At 46.1% G+C, this 24,005-nt stretch overlaps 1 pseudogene; it reads left to right on the forward strand.

Annotated features, from left to right (window-relative positions):
• LOC141157734 (meiotic recombination protein DMC1/LIM15 homolog) overlaps positions 1-24,005 on the forward strand; it is a 179,790-nt pseudogene that overhangs the window by 142,147 nt on the left and 13,638 nt on the right.

The following is a 24,005-nucleotide window of genomic DNA, read 5'->3' on the forward strand; positions in this document are numbered from 1 at the left end:
AGATCCTCACAGCCTCGGACTCCGTTGTCCGGTAGTAGTGTCTTCAGCCAGGGCGAGCTATATCTGCTTCCAGTCCCTGGCACTCAGCTCCTGCTCCTACAGAGTTCCTAGCTGTTGCTTTCCCTGTGTCTGCAACTTCACTCTCTACTCTCTCTGGAGCTTCACTTTCTCCTCTAACCCCGCCCCAGATCCAGTTTATATATGGCAGATTCCTCCCCTATCTGGTCTGGGACAGGAGGTGTTGCATGTTCAAGGGCTCCTGACCAGGGAACCTCCCACTTGCTCTCAGACGTGATATTTCTATCACTGTGGCAACCAGACCCCTGGGGTGCCACAGAAGATGGAGAACAAAATTTCTCCATCCTCTCCATTATCAGTGCTCGGAAATCGGACTGCATCCATAACAAGGAAAGGTAGAGGGCACCACCATAAATAAAGTCGGGATCTACTTATCACATACCCAGTGCAGAACATGGAAAAAGCAAAGAAAAAGAAGGTATGCGAAGACAAGGAACACCTGACTAAAATATATATTTATTTATTAAATGACACCCAAGGCCAAAACAAAGAAATATTAAAAAACACTTAAAAAGTAAAAATGGCCATAACAGTATAACAAAGCAAAAAACAACACCTGTTCACACCTATTTCTTGTTTTGGAAGTGCCGTCAGTTTTTTCTGTTTCTATGTATAAACTTTGACTGAGCACTCTGCTTCTATGTCACAGGCGATTTTAATTGCAGCAGGATCTTATTATCCCGCACACAAGCAGACATAGTCACTTAGAGATGAGTTTACATTGATAGGGTCCTGGTATTTTTGAGAAACGCCTTACCGTGGCTACCAGGTACACATGAATTGGCCAATTTATGCACTAAGATTTCTCACTTATTTCTATTTTCCCAAAGCAGTAATGCTATTCATATTTCTTATATTTCATGTTTGTATACTTAGCTTCCCAGTGTGCTGCTTTGTTTGTTAATTAATAACAGTATAACGGACCACAACACTATAGTGTTGAAGTCTAATCCACCCGTCTGTAAGATGGTACATAAGGTACCAATGATCAGTAAGCCAAATGTTATGGCCATTTGTGCTTTTTTTTAAGTATTTTTAATATGTCTTTGTTCTGGCTTGTGTGTCATTTAATAAATAAATATATATTTTAGTCAGGTTATCCTTGTCTTTGTACACCTTCTTTTTGCTTGTTTTTTCCATAATCGGACTGCATCCGAATCAGATATCATTTCAGTGTAGTCTGATGGTTTCCATGCACTCATTGCCTTGCAGCGCCAAGTGTGATCCAAATATCACTTCAAACTTGGACATGCTGCAATTTTTTTCCTCGGACCAAGCAAAAAATTGGACCTGTGTGCGGCCTCATAGACTAACATTGGTCCGAGTGCAACCTGATGTTTTGTTGGATCGCGCTCAGACAGTGGTGTCAGCGATCCCTAAGCCATTCATGCAGAGATTAAAGTATGCTGTTGGTTGAACTGTTGTTTAACAAACTGTTGTAATACCGACAGTGCCATATACATCTTAGTCCATATTGCCCATTCAACTTGGCCATATATATATATGTTCAGTGACAATGGGCACAAAACAAAAATTATTTCTGAAAATATTCTTTCAGCAAAAGGTCTTTTATGAATGATTGATCTTTCATTGAACAAAAGATCTTCTTCCAACTTTCAGCCTAAGGCTATTTGGTCAGTATTCGGTCAGTATGTTTTGTCAGGAGTGGGAGACGAAACCAGGAGTGGGTGATAAATGCAGAATTGGTGACTTGTTTCTGTCATACCTTTTCTCTGATTGTTCCTCGCCTGGTTTTGGCTCCCACTCCTGAGAAAAAAATACTGACCAATTACTGATAGTGGGGCCATGGGCTAATAAACAGAACTGACTTCATTTCAAATGATGATACTCTTTGTTTGTTTGGTTAAAACAATAGTTCGTTCTTCCGTATTTTCCTGAGGAATGATCGTTTTGGTTGAAAGAATTAATTTTCATTGACTTTAAAGCGAATATGTCACCAGATTTTTGACACCACACGTGAGAGCAGCAAAACGTACAATAGAGCGAGCCAAAGACCGTTTCCAGCGATGTGTCCCTTACATGGCTGCTTGCCGTAGTTTTGATAATCTCCTACAGATAACAGTGATTTTATCACTAGAGGACTAGTAAACTTGCTGTCATGTAGTCCGCCATATTCAGGATCTCTGTATAACCCCGCCCTACCACTGATTGCTAGCTTTCTGCCTATGCACAGTTTACACGGAAAGCTGCCAATCAGTGGTGTGAGCGGATTATACAGAGCTCAGCATTCAGGTAACTGGTAGATCTGCAGCAGATAAAACTGTGATTTTAGCAAAATTGCACCATGCAACCCAATAAGTGACGCATCGTTACAATCAGGGTCTCTGCCTCTACATCATGCTGCTCTGACAGATTCCCGTTAAAGCGAATATGGCAGCAGGATTTACCCCTATTTACTGATTACAGAGCTGCATTTGTCATTTCACACTAATTTCTAGCGACCCCAATGTTTAGGCAAGTTCTTAGCACAATCAGAAAATCACTTTATTATTATTGTGGTGCTAGATATTATAATTAGCTGGACTAGTCTAAGAGGCATGCACTTAGGCCCCTATTCATCATTGTTAAAGGGAATCTGTCACCCCCTGGGACCTATCGGACCTCTAATATGGGCATACAGGTGATAGAAATGTAAATCTATTGTCACGCCAGGTGTGGGAAAGACTTAGTGCAACACTGAGGGAAGAGGGAAAGGGAGCCCAGACACTAGGGAAAGGGGGAAGTGGAGACCTCCTAGTCTAGTCTAGTGTCACCTTGTCTCAACTACCATCCCTATATTGCCTCTACAGCAATTGCTGCACACATGCCTCGCCCTGTCTTTCCCTGGCTTATGGCTAAGGCTAGGGATGGGAGGAGATGAGCACTAGTCGATCTCAGCTAAACACTATAGAAAACAAGGGTAGACAAACAGTGGGGATTGCTTAGCTTTATACGACTCCAAATGTGCACACGGACTCAAGCTTCAGAGAGGACGAAGCACTGCTCCTGCCAAAACCTCACAAGTAGAAATGAATATAGCCGACACCTCCCTCTCAGACACACCAGGTATATATACACCCAGGCCAGGAGCTAATTAGCAAGAGGGAGGTACTGCAACTGCACGGCGACTGTCTGTCACCTCTGATACACCCGTGACATCTATACATACCTGTATGGCCCATATTAGAGGTCTGCTTGTTTTGAAATATCCTTTTATGAAATTTGTTTTCCTATGCTTGGCATCCGGGGGACGCCAAGAATTCCCTGCATACTTACTTGGAGACGCCAAGAAATCCCCACCTACCTACTTAATTTACATATTCCCCCCTCCTCTGCCATCCCGTGCATGTCACAGGGCCCTGTGATGTGCAGTCTAAGTCTGCATATCCCCCGCATGCGCAATGCGCCTATAACGTAAGGCGTATTTTTTTTTCTCTCGGCCCTATTTTACACTGCTGGGCTCTAGTGCACAGTTTACTTACAATGGTAAAGTATACACTAAAAAGGTAAAAGACAGAATTTAACTGAATCCTTCAACAGATTGAATGCTCATAATGCAAAATAAATGGCAACGAATTTTCAGCCATGTCAGACTATTAAGCAATTTCTATATCCACCGCTCACATTTTCACCATTTTTCTGTTACAATATATATTAATTTGAGACCATGCATTGCCATTTTTTACAGTATGCATTTTTTTTTTGACACTTCACAGACTGTAGAAGTGAAATCCTATGTTTTGAATATTTAACTTCTAGTTTTTGAAAATAAAAAGAAGTTATTTTTAACTTATTTAAAGGCTATGCTAACTTTGTCAGTAATGTTCAGGCTATGATCAATTTCTGATCTTGATTTCAGATTATTGATTCAATAATGGCTCTCTTCCGAGTGGATTTTAGTGGGCGTGGAGAGTTGGCTGAAGACAGCAGAAACTAGCTCAGATGCTGTCTAGGCTTCAGAAAATTTCAGAAGGTGAGTTTCCTAAATTAATAACATTTTGTTATTTTAAAAGACAGCAATCACTTCAACAAGCACCTTGCCAAATACTGTCTGCTTTTGTATACAGGATTTATAAGCAAATACTCATACATATGGTGGTATCATGTCACAAGGCAAAATTGATAACTATGTGGCTTGGTGAACAAAACATTGAAATTTTGGATAATTGACCAGGAAACTTCCCAGATCTCAATCACGTTGAGTTGGACTGTGGTCAAGCAAAAAATGGGTGGACAAACAAAAACACCAAAATCGTGATAAAGCACTGATTAGACAAAAATGGGCTGTCATCAGTCAGGATTTGGCCCAGAAAATGATATCCAGCTACCAGAGTGAAGGGCAGATATCTTTAAAAATAACGATCAACCCTGTAAATTTTATGCGTTTGCATAAACTTGATGTATTTGTCAATAAAAGTTAAAAATGTATAAAATGCTGATAATTGTACGTCAGTAACCATAGAAATATCCAACTAAAAGATCTAAAAACACCAGAATTTGTCAGTCTTAAACATTTGGCCGCAACTTTATTTTCATGTGGCACCTGTAACAGCTTATTCTGCAGCCCATTCTTTAAAGCGATTCTGTCAGCACCGAATGACTGTTCAAACCAAGTACAGGCTCTCAGTGCTTCACGGCGGGGCCAATCATTTAAATACACCTTCTCACCTGTTTGGTTTTCATCTATAGGCTGGTCTTCTTTGGCTCTATGAAGGCTGAGCTGTCAATCAAAGAAGAGGGGGACATACAGGGGCAGATACAGGGAAAAACAAGCAGATGGGAAGGTGTACAAGTATTTAAATGATTAGCCCCGCCGTAATGCACCGAGCGGCGGGACTTAGTTTGAACAGTCATTCTGTGCTGTCCGTTCAAGGTCTCATGCAGACAAGAATATTATATAAACATGTGCTATCCAAGCTAAAATTGCCACACGTATATAAAAAACGGACACAGAGAGGGCATATGGATGACAATATGGATGAAAATTGGACGATTTTTCCTATGCTTTTTTAAACTCTGGTTAAGGGCTCGCTCACATGAACGTATAACACGGCCGAGTGCTAGCCGATGTTTTATTACTTGGACCAATGTTATACTGTGGGGCAGTGCACTCAGATGTCATCCGAGTACAGTCCTACATCCATGGACACAAACAATGAAGAGGATGGAGAAATTACGTTCTCCATCTTCTCCACCCCTGTGATCCGATTCTCACATGGGAGATAATCGCATTACACTTAGATTACACTCTCCTGAGTACACCGATACCTCATATGTGGAGGAAAACTACTTTTGAGGCACAGTGCAAAGCCCAGAAGGGAAGAAGCGCCATGTTGGAGTTCAGATTTTGCTGGAATGGTTTGAGGGTGCCATGTCACATTGACAGAGCCCCTGAGGTGTCAGAACAGCGGAAACACTCCATAATTGATGTCATTTTACAAACTACATCTCTCAATGAATTCATCTAGGGGGTGCAGTGAGCATGTTGACACCACATGTGCCTCACAGAAATTTATATCATTGGGTGGTGAAGGATGAAAAATTACATTTTTACCGCTGAACTGTTTTAGCCCCAAATTTTTAATTTTTATAAGGGCTAATAGGAAAAAATGGACATCTCAGTTTGTTGTGCAATTTCTCCTGAGTATGCGAATACCTTACATGTAATCGGGAATTTGAGGCACAGTACAAAACGAAGAAGGGAATGAGTGCCATAATTTAGTGCAGATTTTACTGCCATGATTTTTAGGTGCCATGACCCACTGGGAAAGTGGACTTTGAGGGGGCCTACATATTGGAAATTCCCCAAAAGTGATACCATTTTAAAAACCGCACCCCTCAAATACTTTAAAACTGTTGTCAGGAAATTTTTTAACCCTTCAGTTGCTACACAGAAATTAATGCAAAGTGAAAAAAAAAATTCAATTAAATTTTACCACTAAAATCTTGCTTTAGCCCCAAATTTCTCACTTTTGCAAGAGGTAACACCAAAAAGTAGACCCTACAGTTTGTTACCCACTTTCTTACGAATGCGTCGATTCCACACATGTAGTCAAAAAGTTCTGTTTGGACAAACAGCAGAGCTCGGAGTGGAAGGAGCAATATTTGAATTTTGGAACACAAATTTGGCTGAAAGTGATGGTGGGCACCATGTCGAATTTGCAGGGCTCCTAAGGTGCCTAAACAGCAGAAATCCCCAGATAACTGATCCCATTTTGGAAACTACACCCTCAAGCATTTTATCTAGGGGTATAGTGAGAATTTTTAACCTACAGGTACGACACAGAATTTGATAACATTAGGTGATCATATTGAAAAAGTTAATTTTTTTCACAACAATCTTGCTTTAGCCCAAAATTTCTCACTTTTGCAAGAGGTAACACCAAAAAATGGACCCTACAGTTAGTTACCCATTTTCTTATGAGCGTGGCGATACCCCATATGTACAGGTGCATCTCACTAAATTAGAATATCGTCAAAAAGTTAATTTATTTCAGTTCTTCAATACAAAAAGTGAAACTCATATTATATAGTCATTACAAACAGAGTGATCTATTTCAAGTGTTCATTTGTATTAATGTTGATGATTATGGCTTACAGCCAATGAAAACACAAAAGTCATTATCTCAGTAAATTAGAATACTTTATAACAGTTTGAAAAATGTTTTTAAAATCCAAAATGTTGGCCTACTGAAATGTATGTTCAGTAAATGCACTCAATACTTGGTCAGGGCTCCTTTTGCATCAATTACTGTATCAATGCGGCGTGGCATGGAGGGGATCAGCCTGTGGCACTGCTGAGGTGTTATGGAAGCCCGGGTTGCTTTCATAGCAGCCTTCAGCTCGTCTGCATTGTTGGGTCTGGTGTCTCTCATCTTCTTCTTGACAATACCCCATAGACTCTCTATGGGGTTAAGGTCAGGCAAGTTTGCTGGCCAATCAAGCACAGTGATACTGTTGTTTTTAAACCAGGTATTGGTACTTTTGGCAGTGTGGACAGGTGCCAAGTCTTGCTGGAGAATGACATTTCCATCTCCAAAAGCTTGTCGGCAGGGAGAAGCATGAAGTGCTCTAAAATTTCCTGGTAGACGGCTGCACCGACTCTGGTCTTGATAAAACACAGTGGACCTACACCAGCAGATGACATGGCTCCCCAAAACATCACTGATTGTGGAAACTTCACACTAGACCTCAAGCAGCTTTGATTGTGGCCTCTCCACTCTTCCTCCAGACTCTGGGACCTTGATTTCCAAATGAAATGCAAAATTTACTTTGCATTTACTTAGTGTCAATGACTGCCTTCTGGACATCTGTCAAGTCAGCAGTCTTCTCCATGATTGTGGAGCCTATTGAAACAGACTAAGGGACCTTTTTAAATGCTTAGGAAGCCTTTGCAGGTGTTTTTTGTTAATCTAATTTACTGAGTTAATGACTTTTGTGTTTTCATTGGCTGTAAGCCATAATCATCAACATTAACACAAATGAACACTTGAAATAGATCACTCTGTTTGTAATAACTCTATATAATATATGAGTTTCACTTTTTGTATTGAAGAACTGAAATAAATTAACTTTTTGATGATGTTCTAATTTAGTGAGATGCACCTGCAGTCAAAAAGTTCTGTTTAGACAAACAGTAGGGCTCAGATCGGAAGGAGCAATATTTGAATTTTGGAGCACAAATTAGCTGAAATAAATTGCGGGTGACATGTCACATTTGCAGGGCCTCTGAGGTGCCCAAACAGCAGAAGCCTCCCACAATTGACCCTATTTTGGAAACTGCACCCACAAGGATAGGGTCCATCACAGTGATCAAATGGAACCAATAGGAAAAATTCCTCCTGTTGCCATGTGACGGCCGACAGGTAACGTCATCTTTTTTCTGGAAAACGAGACGGAGGGCCAGGGGATGGATCAGCAGGACCCAAGGAATGGCGGAGGTAGCGGGGAGGTGTTTGGGGACATCATTTCTCTCTCCTCTGACATGTATATCATGTCAGAAGAGAGATAAATTATTTTAATAGCGGGCACACTTTTTTTTTTTTACTTGATCGCCGTTTTTCATTGAATAACAGCGATCACGTGATTGGGGACTGGAAAATATGACCCTGATCATGTTCTCCCCAGGTAGCTGAGACCCTGGAGATTTTTGGACTCTGGGGGGTGCTATAGACCTATTCCCGATTGCCGTTTTAAAACGGCAATGAAGGAATAAGGCCCCTAAGCGGCCGCTGTTTTAATGTGTATCGGCGGTCGTTAAGGGGTTAAAGCACTGCTTTACAGCTTCCGTGCATATATTTTGTTATGTACATGAGAACAAATCCAATTTGATTCTACAATGAAATAACTTTTCTAATTGTGCCATTTATTTCTTTAGAGTACAATGTTGCTGTATTTATTACAAATCAGATGACTGCTGATCCAGGGGCCACAATGACGTAAGTTACAATTCAAGTTTGTATGGTAGAAATCACAAATTTTACAGTCACATCACTTTGATATGATCTATATCACATCATGTCACATTCAGGGAGAAAAATAAAATGGAGACACCAATATTGGTTTCCAAAAATGATGAAGAAAGGAATCCAGTAGGCAATGTGGTTTGTCCTGATGAAGAAGTCTGTGAACTTTGAAATGCGTTGATAATTAAAAAACACAATTCTCTACACGTTGCCTCTTGGATTCCTTTCTTCATCATTTTTGGAAACCAATATTGGTGTCTTCGGAGCAGAAAAGATCTATTCTCCTTTTTATCATTCTCTCTGAATGCTTCCTTGGATCTGCAGCAGTAGTTTTCTGAACTTTTTATGGTGTTGTGGACCCACAACCTTCCTTGGTGAGCACATCTCTGCATCTACTGTTCTCCCATTCTCTATCCTTGTAAGACCCTATTTTGCGCTATTGTCGTCCAGCTTTCCTATTGGACATCATATCACATGGCATTCCCACTGATCAGCTGTTATTTGCTCTAGTGGCCACATGAATTAAACACATGTAATAATGCTGCTGGACATATTCATCAAGATTAAGAGTCCACTGCCAGGTATTGCAGAGGAGGTTCTATTCAAAAGACCCAGCATCAGCTGCTACACATTGATTGGAGCTGCACTTTGTTGCTCTGTTCCATGTGCTTACATCTGGCAGCCAACACAGCAAATAACCTATCGGTGGGAGCCCCAGGTATCAGCCACCACCGATATCATATTTATGACCTATCCTTCCGATAGGTCATCAATATGATATAACCAGACAACACCTTTACACCTGTCATGTCCAAGGATTTCAGATATGGCAAAAAAGGCAATGTTTTTTAAATCATCTTTGCATGTGGCTGTTTATCCTTTATTTGCACCAAATTTGCTCTTTCTCCAATTTTTACTCAATTCCTCCACTTGAGTGAGAATTGCAACTTTTTAAAAACTTCTCCATCCACAAATCAAAAGTGGAAAGAGCAGCATAAAATATATAATTATAACCTCAATTTGACTGAAAAGACTCAATGTCAGGGTATTTACCGTCATCAGTGCAAAATAGGAGTACTGGTTGGCTAGGCAAAAGGGCTTTGTCAGGGAGTCCAAGAAGTATAATTTCTGTTTGTGAAGAGAGCCAAATTGGTGAATGTAAACCCGTAAGACATGCATATTGGATGGATGTAACCCTAATTATCATAAACCTATAAATATACTGAACATTATGAAGTTACTACATAGTGTGTTCCAATCTGAAAACAGAAAAAAGCATGCAGGGTATATATACAGTACATCTGTATATTACCATATGGGGACCAGTATTTTATACGTATCGCCACAGCAACAGGGGTAATTTTGTTGCAATTGTGGCATCCTATTAAAGTACTATCGAGTTCAAGTGAGTGCTTTAGGATGACCCATTATTTCACAAATATTTGTAAGGCCTCACTCAGATATTCATAAATCACGTCTTGTGTTCTATCTGTGTTTCATACCTTTCAAAAACCATGGTGTGGTTAAGAGATGGGCTAATTTTTTTGAGTGGAATTGAGTTCTACTTGAATTTTACAAAAATCCGTATTTTCCAGAATGTGGATTTTTTGTAATTCCCTCTTTGCAAACTAAGCAAAATTCAGTCTGATGACCGCCATTTTACTGAACTGGAGTGGGCTAGAATAAGGTTACAAACAATAAATTAAACAATGCTCACCTTGCCGGCCACCTCTACTACTTGCTCATACCCGTATGGTCCTTGGTGCATTTTCTTACCACCGATGTGTGCTGAAACCCCAGGCATCTTCACGCTAGGCCGAGATTTCTGGTTTTGACAAGGCCTGGTATGACACTGCGCATGCGTGAGGATGTCCTTGACCTAGTCTCAGCCAGAAGTCCCTGTCCAGAGTGCATGTCGTAATGTCACGACGTACACTGCGACTTTAGGACCTGCATTCTAGACCGTGACTTCCAGCCCCGACTAGGCAAAGCAGATATCTGCACACGCATGTTATAAGGTTATGATGTGCAACATCTACATCTTACGTTTACTATGCCCTGGGGATCTTTCCAGACCCTAAAGCATAATAAGAGACATTCAATTAATGCAGAATACAGCATGCAAAAACAATCGTAGCATGCTGCTATTGACTCGCCCCCTGGGCCGTGGGGCACGCGGAACCGGGCGATAGGGAGACGCTGGGAGTAGTAGTGGTGACCCGGTCCCGCGGCTCAGGGTGGTCAGACCAATGGTAGTCTGCTAAGTGCTTCAGATAATGTCCGACTACGCCACCCGTGGATTGTGGTTATTAGGAACCGCCGCTGCAAGGCAGTCCTCTGGGGCTGATGATGGGTGCAGCTGAGGTGATGTGACTCCCCACGGGAAGAGTGCAGCCCCAGGGCAGTGTAGTGGATGTTGGGAGTGATGGTAGTGCGGGTCCCGGTGCTGATAGTGCTGGAGGCGCGAAGGAGCACACAGACAACAAGTTACAGTCCAGGGTCTTTACTCACAGTTCGTTTGTTCCAGGTCACTTCGGCCAGCAGTGACCGCCCGAGCCGTGCTGCGTCCACCAGGTGAGGGGCTCGGTCAACTCCCAGGCAGTTCAGGAGCATGGCACAGGACCCCCTTTTATCCTTTCTCTGGCCTGCCTCACCAGTGACCCACTTTTGTCCAGCTGCCGCGGACCTGTGCGGTTAAACGTGGGTCCCGTCCTCCGCTGTCCTATATGGTGCCTTCCTAGCAGGTTTGATGAGGTGTCGCACCAATATATGATCATGACGACCGGTCTTTGGCTGAGGGTTGTTTCTCCTCCACCAACTTGGGATCCGGTACCCTTAATCTGCCTGACCCTGCACCCTGGATTCTCGTGGGTTCTTAGGGTCCCTTCCACCTTCTTGTTCCTGAGCCCTTCTGTTTCTCTGTCTCTCCTTCTTTGCAGTTCCTTTCTGTTTCTGTTCCTTTGTCTTGGAGCTGAGATGAGCCAGAATCTCAGCTCCCCTTCACCTCCTCCTCGGCCTCTTCTCCAGGCCCACCTCTCCTTCTCCTCTCAGGCCCCGGCCTCTTGCCTAGGCCTGCCTCTGGAGCAGCACTCAGCCTGAGCTGCTGCTCCCTGTCTTCTCCTCTCCACAGAACTGAACCTAGATCTCAGGTGGTGCCCACCTTTTATACCTCCCTCTAGCCATGAGCCCAGGTGACCAGCAACCAATGGGCTCCCTCCTACGCTCAGGAACCGCCCCCTATCTGCCCCTACAGCACTGGGTGTTCCACCCCTCCCTCCCCACTCCAGCAGGGACATGGTCGGTCATGCCTGCACTTCTGTCTAGTGGGAGCACCGTTGAGCTGTCCCTCGGAAATGGGGTGTGTGTGCTGCATGCAGCTAACTGAGCCCTGGTCCACACTCCATCCTTACCTGGGAGTGGAATATCACACCTCCGGTCTGAGGTGCAATACCCCTGTAGCGGCCGCACCCTCGGGGCGCTACATTCCCCCCTGGTAAAGCACAGCACGCCCTCGGGCTGGAAAAGAGCAAAAACAGTTGATTACAGGACATGCAAAGACTTTTTCAATAACTTTTTACATTAGAAACAGACATTACGGTTCAACTCCCTTTATGGGACACACTTTTCTTTTCACTAGACATTATAGAAAACTTTTTCAATACTTCCGGAACTCTTTTGTATAAAACATTATAGAAAACTTTCACATGACTATTTAGCAGCATATAAAACCTTTTCACATAAAACATTTTTTTAAGTAAAGCACATTCTTGGATCCTGGCGGCGGTGCAACTTGCGACCAGGTGTTCTTTCTTTTTAAAGGTGCAACAGTCCATTTTAACTTTGAGGTAGACGTTGCGGTTCTTGTATAAAACCAGTAGGGGGGCGCTTTAAGAAGCGCAACTATATACATGGGATTGGCCGTTCCCAGTCCTCGGCCAGTTTTGGGAAGGGAAATGGCTGCTCACAGTCCTCAGCCTGGTAGGGGATGTAGGGGATAACTTTCACACAGTCCTATATCAGTCCCAACAGGGACCACACGCAATTTGAAACAGTCCCACACAGTTCCTTTGCACCCTTACGGGTAACTATTTATAATGCCACTTGACCGTTCACTAGTAACGGTGTCTTCGTGACACTCCTTCTTCCTCCTCATACGGATCTTCAGGCCCGTCCGGGCCCTCCTGGTACTCAACGTCCGAGTAGTGCTGTTCCTCCTCCTCTACTACTCGGCGGACGTGTAGGGCGTACCACCCCTTCACGCCTTGGTGTCGGGTGTAAGACACCACGTCGCCTGGGAATAGATCCCGCCCACGATGGCCTTCCGGTAGGTGACTCTCCACATCTCTCCTTGTCACAAACACGTCACTGCTGGTCTCGGGGTCTCGGATGAAACCGCAGCCATGTTCCATGTGAAATTTCACGACAGTCCCGGTGACTCGGGGACCGCGGGCAGCTCGGGGATCTCGTCGGGCCTTCATCTTCTGCTCCGCACTTTGGGCCTGCAGCTTCTCCTGTTTCATGTGCCGCTCCCGCTGCTCCCTCTCGAACACCTCCAGCTGTTGGCGGCAGTACTCCCGTCGACGGGCGGAGTACGGGGGCGCTAGGCCTTGTGACCGGGCCTGCGATTGTGGTCTGCTGATCACGCCCGGGGTCAGAGGGCACGGCGTGGGGCGGGGCTCGCTGGTGGTGTCGATGGCCTGGGAACTGGTTGGTAGCGGTGGAGGCACGGTGTCGATGGCGGGTTCAGGTACGTTGGGCTCCGCAACAGGGTGCAGGGGCAGGTCGGCGGACCCAGGGTTCGGGGTAGGGGCGTCTCCGTTACCTGCCTCTGCTGTCGCGGCCTCCTCCGCGGCGTCGTCCTCGGCCTCCGCTCTGCTTTCACTGCCCTCGGTGGCTGGTGTGCCGCTGGATGTCGACGGCGCCTCCTGCTGCAGGATCACGGCCCGCCGGGCCACTTCCTTCTTCCATCCGGCGATCACGTCCTGCTGCGCCCGGACCATCCTCCGGTCCAGCTCCTCCAGCGCAGCCCACACATACTCGGGGTCTTCCTTGGGGAGGTGTGCTAGCAGCTCCGTGAAGCTGCATGGGGATTCGGCCTGCAGCAGGCCACGCGCCAGGGCGCTGGAGCTGGTTCCTGTCTCTATCTTTGGGTGTGGCCTGGCCAGACTGATCCAGACTGCGTCCTGCCCAACAGTTTTCTTCTCTCTCCGCCCCCAGAGGGGGTGGTCCTGGGGCATTCTGCTGACAATCACTTTCAGGGGCAGCCCCCCCATGTTGATGGACATCTCCACTGCTGCATTCATGGCTGGTGGGGGCGGGCTCCTTCTTTGGCGCCATTCTGGGACCTGGCCCACGATGGGAGGTGGCTTCCTGCTGTCTTTTGGTGCACACATAATGGCGTCCGCTCTGCCAGGGCGGGAAAAACGGATGAAGATGGAGGGAAATGGTCCAAGATGGCGTCTGATGGCGGGAATCGGCTCCGGATGGCGGGAAACGACTCCGGACGGCGGGAAATTTCTTTTTAAGGTACATGTGCAATTTTCTTCAGGCACGCAATACCCGCTTGTGGCGGGTTGGTAATGATCCTGCCGACTACGCCAAAGCTGACTCGCCCCCTGGGCCGTGGGGCACGCGGAACCGGGCGATAGGGAGACGCTGGGAGTAGTAGTGGTGACCCGGTCCCGCGGCTCAGGGTGGTCAGACCAATGGTAGTCTGCTAAGTGCTTCAGATAATGTCCGACTACGCCACCCGTGGATTGCGGTTATTAGGAACCGCCGCTGCAAGGCAGTCCTCTGGGGCTGATGATGGGTGCAGCTGAGGTGATGTGACTCCCCACGGGAAGAGTGCAGCCCCAGGGCAGTGTAGTGGATGTTGGGAGTGATGGTAGTGCGGGTCCCGGTGCTGATAGTGCTGGAGGCGCGAAGGAGCACACAGACAACAAGTTACAGTCCAGGGTCTTTACTCACAGTTCGTTTGTTCCAGGTCACTTCGGCCAGCAGTGACCGCCCGAGCCGTGCTGCGTCCACCAGGTGAGGGGCTCGGTCAACTCCCAGGCAGTTCAGGAGCATGGCACAGGACCCCCTTTTATCCTTTCTCTGGCCTGCCTCACCAGTGACCTACTTTTGTCCAGCTGCCGCGGACCTGTGCGGTTAAACGTGGGTCCCGTCCTCCGCTGTCCTATATGGTGCCTTCCTAGCAGGTTTGATGAGGTGTCGCACCAATATATGATCACGACGATCGGTCTTTGGCTGAGGGTTGTTTCTCCTCCACCAACTTGGGATCCGGTACCCTTAATCTGCCTGACCCTGCACCCTGGATTCTCGTGGGTTCTTAGGGTCCCTTCCACCTTCTTGTTCCTGAGCCCTTCTGTTTCTCTGTCTCTCCTTCTTTGCAGTTCCTTTCTGTTTCTGTTCCTTTGTCTTGGAGCTGAGATGAGCCAGAATCTCAGCTCCCCTTCACCTCCTCCTCGGCCTCTTCTCCAGGCCCACCTCTCCTTCTCCTCTCAGGCCCCGGCCTCTTCCCTAGGCCTGCCTCTGGAGAAGCACTCAGCCTGAGCTGCTGCTCCCTGTCTTCTCCTCTCCACAGAACTGAACATAGATCTCAGATGGTGCCCACCTTTTATACCTCCCTCTAGCCATGAGCCCAGGTGACCAGCAACCAATGGGCTCCCTCCTACGCTCAGGAACCGCCCCCTATCTGCCCCTACAGCACTGGGTGTTCCACCCCTCCCTCCCCACTCCAGCAGGGACATGGTCGGTCGTGCCTGCACTTCTGTCTAGTGGGAGCACCGTTGAGCTGTCCCTCGGAAATGGGGTGTGTGTGCTGCATGCAGCTAACTGAGCCCTGGTCCACACTCCATCCTTACCTGGGAGTGGAATATCACACCTCCGGTCTGAGGTGCAATACCCCTGTAGCGGCCGAACCCTCGGGGCGCTACACTATTGCATCCGTGAATCGGATCACACACACCCATATAAGCCTATGGATGCATGTGAAACATCGCACTGCACTTAGATATCACCCGAGTGCAGTGCGATTCCTGCAGACGCCGGCAATGGAGGAGATGGAGAAATTAATTTCTCGGTCTCCTCCGCAGCTGTGCTGCGATCTTCTCATGCGAGAGGATTGAAGCACCGAGCACGGACTGTCGGATCCCACTTGCAGCCGAGCAGGAGCATATCCCGCTTGCGTCTCCGGCCTAAGAAATAATCTAGTGCATGCTGTGATTTTTTTCATGTACATATTTTGTCAGTGAAAAAAAAACGCTCATCTGAGCAGCCAATTGAATAACATTTGGCCATAGTGCTATCCATGTACCGTTCATTTTAACACAGACAGTACTCATACCGAAAATACGCTCATGTGAACCTACCCTGACAATGACCAAACACTGATGAAATTCAAACTGCTTTGCAAACTAGAAAAAGCACTGATGTTTGAAAGAGGCCTAAAGAAACTTGTGACAATGGGACTGAATGAAAACCCTGAATTTATTATTTAAGAGGTGTGTTCCAATACTTTTGCCTATATAGTATATTTCAGCACAATAAACTGTGCAAGTATGTAAACATTTTTGGGGGTATTTATCATAAGTTTTTTTTTAAGTTAGTATTGTTTATGGCTGCATTTGAACAAAATTTATCAATGTCATACTATGTTTTATGAATGTGGAACATCTTAAGATATTAAAACTTTTGTCTACAAATGTCACTCCTGTGTTTATGCCACCCCATTACTGGAGTGAGTTTGACACTTTTCTATTAAAATTTTTAGAAAATCACAATTCATACATTTGGCTAAGCTCTCATTTGCATAGATATTTTTAACGTGCTGAAGGGCGGCAGCTGTGGGCAGAGCACTCGTCTGTGGCACCCTGGCACATTACATGAAAGTGGAGGTCCTGGCGGGGTGTGTGGACTTGTGCTGTGTGGACATTACTTCCGTTCAGGCCGCATGTGACCTATGTTGCTGGTTTACCAGGACAAGATGTTTCACAATTCAGTGAGGGAGACCACCATTAAAAAATAAACTGTTTACTGTTCAACAACTTGATGATGATTATATACAAGGGACAGCAGGTACAAAGCCGTATGAACGTTTCCTTTGCAACTTGAAGCATTTTCCACAGTTTACTTCCTCAGTAGTTTACTTCAGGGATCTCTATGTCGACTGTTTTTCCCTACTTCACAACCCAGCTTCGACACTACAGTCCTGATCAACAAGTGTCATCTACTTGTTCTGCGGTTCCGCATCCTCTTTCCACTACTGGCGCCCTGAAACTCCTGCTGGGAACCCTTCACTAGTCCCACATACTAAGTCCTGCTTAGGCCCGTTACCTTCCAGCATTATAAGCTTGGGGTCTCGTGGCTAGGCTTCCTCTCCTAGGACCCGTCTCTGGAAGGCTACTCTGTCTCTTAGTCTCTTGTCATTCAGATTTCGCTATCCCTTCTCTTCAGTCTCCTCTCATTTAGGGTCACCCCAGAATGCAGCTCTGTTCACCCTGGACCTTCATCCCCGCTCACTATCCACTCCAGGCCCTATCTAACTCTCTGTTAGGAAGTTCTCCACTGTCTTCCCAGATAGTCCCTCCCATTCTGGGTTAGTCACAAACATTAACTCTAACTGTTCCGATTGTCAAACTACAAATATCTAACACACATCATAATTCACATTACTTATCATTAATACTTATTACATTTTACATGACATCTCACATTACACCATATAACACATTTCACAACATTGAAACTTCAAGGGGAAAAGTGGGCAGCATGTCCATATCCTTAAATAACCACACTCACTTTTGAATAGTTGTGGGAGCATTGTAGAATGAGATAAAGTTGCAATTTTTTTGTGCAAAAATTTGGTGTAAAACGCTTCAAAAATTTTCCACATTGTATATATTCCTCCAGATGCTCATAACTATTTGCAAATGTATGAGATGCATACATTACATTATGGGCTGTGCCCATTACATCAACTGCAATGAACAAATTCTCTGATTGTCCATCAGTTGTATGTGTAAAAGATAAAGTGGCTGTTCCAGGAATAATAATTAGATACATGGAGGGGCGCAATGACTGCGGTCGCCGCTGCGACCGGGCCTGGCAGGTGAGGGCCAAGGTCCGCAAACGCCAGCAAAATCTTCAGCTGGATGTGCGTCCTATACTACTATGGATGTCTATGGGGGTGCATTATACTACTATGAATGACTATGGGAGTGCATTATACTACTATAGATGTCTATGGGGTGCATTATACTACTATGGATGTCTATGGGGTGCATTATACTACTATGGATGTGTATAGGGTGCATTATACTACTATGGATGTCTATGTGGGTGCATTATACTACTATGGATGTCTGTGGGGGTGCATTATACTACTATGGATGTCTATGGGGGTGCATTATACAACTATGGATGTTTATGGGGTACATTATACTAATATAGATGTCTATGGGGGTGCATTATACTACAGTTGATGCCTATGGGATGCATTATACTACTATAGATGTCTGTGGGGTGCATTAGACTACTATGGATGTCTATGGGGGGTGCATTATACTGCTATAGATGTCTATGGGGTGCATTATACTACAGTCGATGCCTATGGGATGTATTATACTACTATAGATGTCTATGGGGTACATTAGACTACTATGGATTTATATGGGGTGCATTATACTGCTAAAGATATCTATGGGGTGCATTATACTACTATGGATGTCTCTGGGGGTGTGTTATACTACTATGCATGTCTATGTGGTGCATTATACTACTATGGATGTCTGTGGGGGTGCATTATACTACTATGGATGTCTATGGGGGTGCATTATACAACTATGGATGTTTATGGGGTACATTATACTAATATAGATGTCTATGGGGGTGCATTATACTACAGTTGATGCCTATGGGATGCATTATACTACTATAGATGTCTGTGGGGTGCATTAGACTACTATGGATGTCTATGGGGGGTGCATTATACTGCTATAGATGTCTATGGGGTGCATTATACTACAGTCGATGCCTATGGGATGTATTATACTACTATAGATGTCTATGGGGTACATTAGACTACTATGGATTTATATGGGGTGCATTATACTGCTAAAGATATCTATGGGGTGCATTATACTACTATGGATGTCTCTGGGGGTGTGTTATACTACTATGCATGTCTATGTGGTGCATTATACTACTATGGATGTCTGTGGGGTGCATTATACTACTACGGATGTGTCTATGGGGTGCATTATACTACCATAGATGTGTCTATGGGGTGCATTATACTACTATGGATGTCTATGGGGGTGCATTATACTACTGTTGATGTCTATGGGGTGCATTATACTACTATTGTTGACTATGGGGGTGCATTATACTTTATGGATGACTATGAGCTGTGCATTATACTTTATGGAGGACTATGAGCTGTGCAGTATATTATATGGAGAACTATGGAGACTGCGTTTATACTTCTTCTTTGGAGCCACATGACTTCTATGTACGCCCCTGGTGAGTACAGTATAATGGTTTATTTTCTTCTATACATTAAAGAACAGCGGCAGAACGGGAAGCATATGTACCAGGATGGGGGATATACAGTATATCATGATGGTGCCAAGGATAAGAGACATCTATACCAGGATGGGGGCAGGGGGCCGGTCCAAATTTTGCACTGGGGCCCATCAGACTATAGCTACGACACTGGATACATGCTTGATACATGGTCCAATGATTTCTTTGGAAAAGATGTCACTAGATTTTTAGTTTTGGTTCTTTATTCCTCTTAGATCTTTTGGAATCTTCTGTGTCTAATCCGTTGTCACCCCCATGCTATGTACAATATGTGCATGATATCCTATGAAATATTATACAAGTTGTCACTGGGTCCTACTCCGGTATCACACAATCAGCAGAGCCAGAGATGAGTGAACAGTCGCAAGAACCTTTATTACATGCAAACCGAAAGGGCCATAAACAATCCACCACACAGAGGATAAAATACTCCAGGAACATGGATACAGTCCAGTAATGGGATAAATGCCCCGGGAGATGAGAGTCAAGCAATCCAGCAGACGGAGGATGAAATAGTCTAGATACGTTTCCATATAGACTCCTCCAGCAGTATTTCCAGGGCAATCCGGGTTTCTCCAAGTCTCTCCGGAGTGCTGGCCTTCACATCAGCGTCCCACAAAGGACCTATCTTGCTGGTTTCTCTCCCCAGAAGGATAGAAAATTCCTCTTCATACCCACATTTGTGTTTCAAGTCATCATCCACAGGTCAGGGGGGAGATGGCAGGGGCTCACCTCTCATTGTTTGAATATTTAATCAACCTGCATAGTTTGTCCTCCTCTGCTCTGCAGGTCAACAAGCCACAGGGTCCCATACAATGGTCAATCAACATATCAAACATCGATTGTTCAATGATCCTACGTCCCTGTTTTGCTAAGATAGCAGACAATACCCTGTAGGAGCTGATATAAGAGGCAAACAGCAGCCATTCAAAAATATCAAGAGTAAACTTTGAAAACTCATAAGACGACAGTCTTTAGACGTCTGGATAATTAAGATTAAATGCTGTGTAGTCACCTTAGAGGGAATACACAGAATGATACAGAGCAACAAGACAACACTCCGAAATTCAGTAAAAATATGAACATAGACAGAATGATACCCCACACACCATATCACACCATCACAAACACTATAAAGACCATGATCACGGTTTGAAATGGAAATATACATAATAATGGTTTAATATATAAGATGATTGTTTATATTTAGTTTTCAAAAACCTCTTTTTCTCTAGCTTTCAAGCAGATCCCAAAAAGCCCATTGGAGGCCATATACTTGCACATGCTTCAACAACAAGAATCAGCTTAAGAAAAGAAAGAGGCGAGCTGCGTATTGGTAAAATTTATGACAGGTGATGACAAAGATGTCCACATTGCTTTTTTTCCATCTATGTGCTCTAATGGAGCATATGAATAGGGGTTGTCCAAGGGCTCATTTAGATGTCACGTTTTCTCATACGAGTGCTATATTTTTCATGTGCGGATTAAATGTGTTTTTACTGCGTTTCTACTGCAGAAATGCACTAAAAGCAAATATGCAATTTTTATCTGTGGATTTTCTGCATCTCATTCAACTTTACGGGTTAAAACAGCAGTTAAAACATATATTTACCGCAATTGAAATGAACATGCTACGGAATTCAAAAACACACCACAGGTTCATTTCTACAGTGTTAAATATCAGCACAGCGGGCATGAGATTTGCATAAAACACATCCACTTTGCTGTTTCTGTAATGTGCTGCATTTTTGTGTGTGAAAATAGCGCAACAAATTCTCACTGTGGGAAACTTAGCCTAAGCATCCACTCACATCTGATTACATATGGGAACCATATTCTCTGTCAGATCCTTTGTACAATTGGATACCACTGGTGCGTGGCAACCTTTTAAACAATAATGTCTTAAGCAGACAGTCTATTTAAACTAATCTGAAATTAGTAACATTTGGCAGATTCTATGAGATTCTGTACACCCCGGTCAGGAAAAAATGGCATGTTTCATCCCCCTCAAGATGAGAATATCTTTCACCATATAGAGCATATATGTTATTGCACAGAGGACTCGCTGTATGTGACGCGCCCCTGGGCCTGTGTCGCGCTGCGTTGCGCATGCGGGAGCTTACCCGGAGCCGGATCTCTTGAGGGTTGTAGTCTCGTGGCGGTGATCCGGTCCGTGCCCAGGGAGTCAGACTAAGTGGCGCTGTATTAGCGGTAGATGTTGGACGACTACGCCACCCGTTGAGTACAGCTAAGGAGCTGCTGCTGCAGGGCAGACCGCTGAGGCCGGTGGTAGGATTGTGCAGCGTGATAGTATAACCCCCAACGGGAGGGGTATGGCCTCAGGGCAGCCGACGTGGATGATGGGGGTAGCAGGAACCACTCAGAGACGGTACGGTGTAGTTCAGGGTCTTTACTGGTGACAACGATAGACCCTCCCGGAGTACTGGCTAGCGATTGGGGCCTGGTCAGTCCTTGAGCAGATGGGATCTCCCCTGGCCAGGCGGAGTTGTAGGCCTCCCAAACTAACGATACTCTTCTGGCTACCTTGCTAGAAGCGGGTATAAGTAGCCCACGTCCCTGAGTGTACCGTGTGGTGCTCACCCGTATGGCCGGTGACTCGGGGCCTTCTAGTAGCTTCCGCTTCACGACGGCGGTGCTGGTCCCACGCGTGTGACCGTGCCTTCGGGTTTCTGGGCCAGAGGACCTGCAATCCCCTGCCGGTCGGTTTCTGCTGCTGGATAGGAGTTAGTCCCCACAGCCTCGGACTCCGGGTCCGGTGATAACTTCTCAGTCAGGGCGAGCTCTGCAGCTGCCAGCCCCTGACTCCTTGTAGCACTGCTCCCACAGAGCTCCTGATGTTCTTTCCTATATCTGCTTCTCTTCTCTGTCTCTACTTCTTCTCTACTCACTAACCCTGCCTCAGCCCTAGGTTTATATAGGGGAAGTTCTTCCCCTCCCAGGACTGGGCAGGAGGTGTGGCATGCACAGGATCCCTGACCAAGAGACCTCCCACCTGCTCTCAGACATAACATTGCCGTTACTGTGGAAACCAGACCCCTGGGGTGCCACATTCCCCCCTAGTGAAATTTAGTACTCCGGGACTAAACATATTTTTAGAAAAACATAACAAGGTATAAACAATAATAATACAATAAGAAAAACACATAAAGATGGTTACGGCGTGTCCGCAACCGGGTGCAGTCTTTGAAGAAAAGCAAGGTGTCCATTTCACCAAAACAGGGAGACGTAACCAGGTAGGGGTCTGTCCTGCCCCGAGTCCTTAACAGTCTTTAGTCCGTCCTGGGTTACGCTCCAACTATACATAAAGGATTCCCGGTAAATCCACCAAGGACTCCTATAAATAACTAGAAACACATAATTATACACAAGCAACAAGAAAAACAGGTAACCACAAATAAAACAATTTATACACTTCAAATCCTCCAACGTGCGGGTAACTGGCCTCTAGTGGCCCTAGTGGACCTACGGAGCTGACTGTCTAGCCCTGAACTACAGGGTGTAGGAGCTGTCAAGGGTAAACTGGGCAGCTGTCTACCGGCTCTTTGACTCACTAGGGGTACGGCAGGCTCACTGTAGTGCCGGCGTCCCTGCCCTCTGCTAGGCAGGGACGCTGCTCCCCTCACCGCTCTGCCCCGTGCCCGGCGTCCCTCTCCCGCTCTGCTGTCAGCGCGCGCTCCTTCCTGGCGTCCTCCTCCCGCTCTGCTCTCAGCGCGCGCTCCTTCCCGGCCCCTGTGCTCTTAAAGGGGCCGCGCGCGTCGTCCTAAGGAGTCCCCGGCCAATGGCCGGAGGACTTCATCATATATAAGGCACCTCCTCCAAAATGGAGGTGCCTGAGCAATGTTGTTTGCACCTGTGTCTCACCTGTGCTTCAGCCCTCAGGTCCCGTTGCCAGTTACCTGCCAGTTACCTGTCAGATTCCTGCCTGATTACTTGCTACCTGTCTGCTAGTCTGAGGTCCGACGGTCTGCCTTACTACTCCTGTCAGTCTGTCTAAGGACCAGCCTGCCCGCTCACCTGGGAGCGCTTCTCCGCTACCTGCCTGCTTGCCTGCCCGGAGGCTCCGCTGTCACGTGCTGTGACCACCAGCTATTCCAGAGACTCTTGCCCGCTCACCTGGGAGCGCACATCAGCTACCTGCCTGCCTGCCTGAGGTCCGACGGTCTGCCTACCAACTCCTGTCAGTCTGTCTATGGACCAGCTTGCCCGCTCACCTGGGAGCGCACATCTGCTATCTGCCTGCTAGCCTACCTGGAGGCTCCGCCGTCACGTGCTGTGACCACCTGCCTGTCCAGTGACTCCTGCCCGCTCACCTGGGAGCGCTCATCTGCTACCTGTCTGTCTGCCTACCCGGAGGCTCTGCCGTCACGTGCTGTGACCACCCGCCTGTCCAGAGACTTCTGCCCGCTCACCTTGGAGCGCTCATCTGTCGCCTGTCCGCTGGTCTTCCTGGAGGCTCCGCCGTCACATGCTGTGACCACCCGTTCATCCAGAGACTCTCGCCTGCTCACCTGGGAGCTCTCGTCTATCTTCAGCCGCCACAGGTCGTACCAACCCTATACCTAGAGACTGCCCCGGTCACTTGCCGTGACCTCCAGCCCCGTTCACTCAGAGACTGTCCCGTTCACTCAGAGACTGTCCCGTTCACTCAGAGACTGTCCAGGTCACCTCCTGTGACTGCCTGCCTGGTCGCCACCCGCTCCCTTACAAGGACCGCCCCCTTGTATTGTAGCCCAGAGGTTCCGCCTCCCAGACCCGTTACAGTTTGCTCGGGCCATGGAACCCGGTGGCACCCAAGCTCCCTCGCTCTCGGACCTGTGTCATGAACTGTCCCGTCAAAGGTCCCAACAGGAGTCC

The sequence above is a fragment of the Phyllobates terribilis genome, unplaced genomic scaffold (assembly GCF_046119375.1).
Source record: "Phyllobates terribilis strain yellow unplaced genomic scaffold, ASM4611937v1 Scaffold_8__6_contigs__length_399053987, whole genome shotgun sequence".
In the NCBI taxonomy this organism is placed as follows: domain Eukaryota; kingdom Metazoa; phylum Chordata; class Amphibia; order Anura; family Dendrobatidae; genus Phyllobates; species Phyllobates terribilis.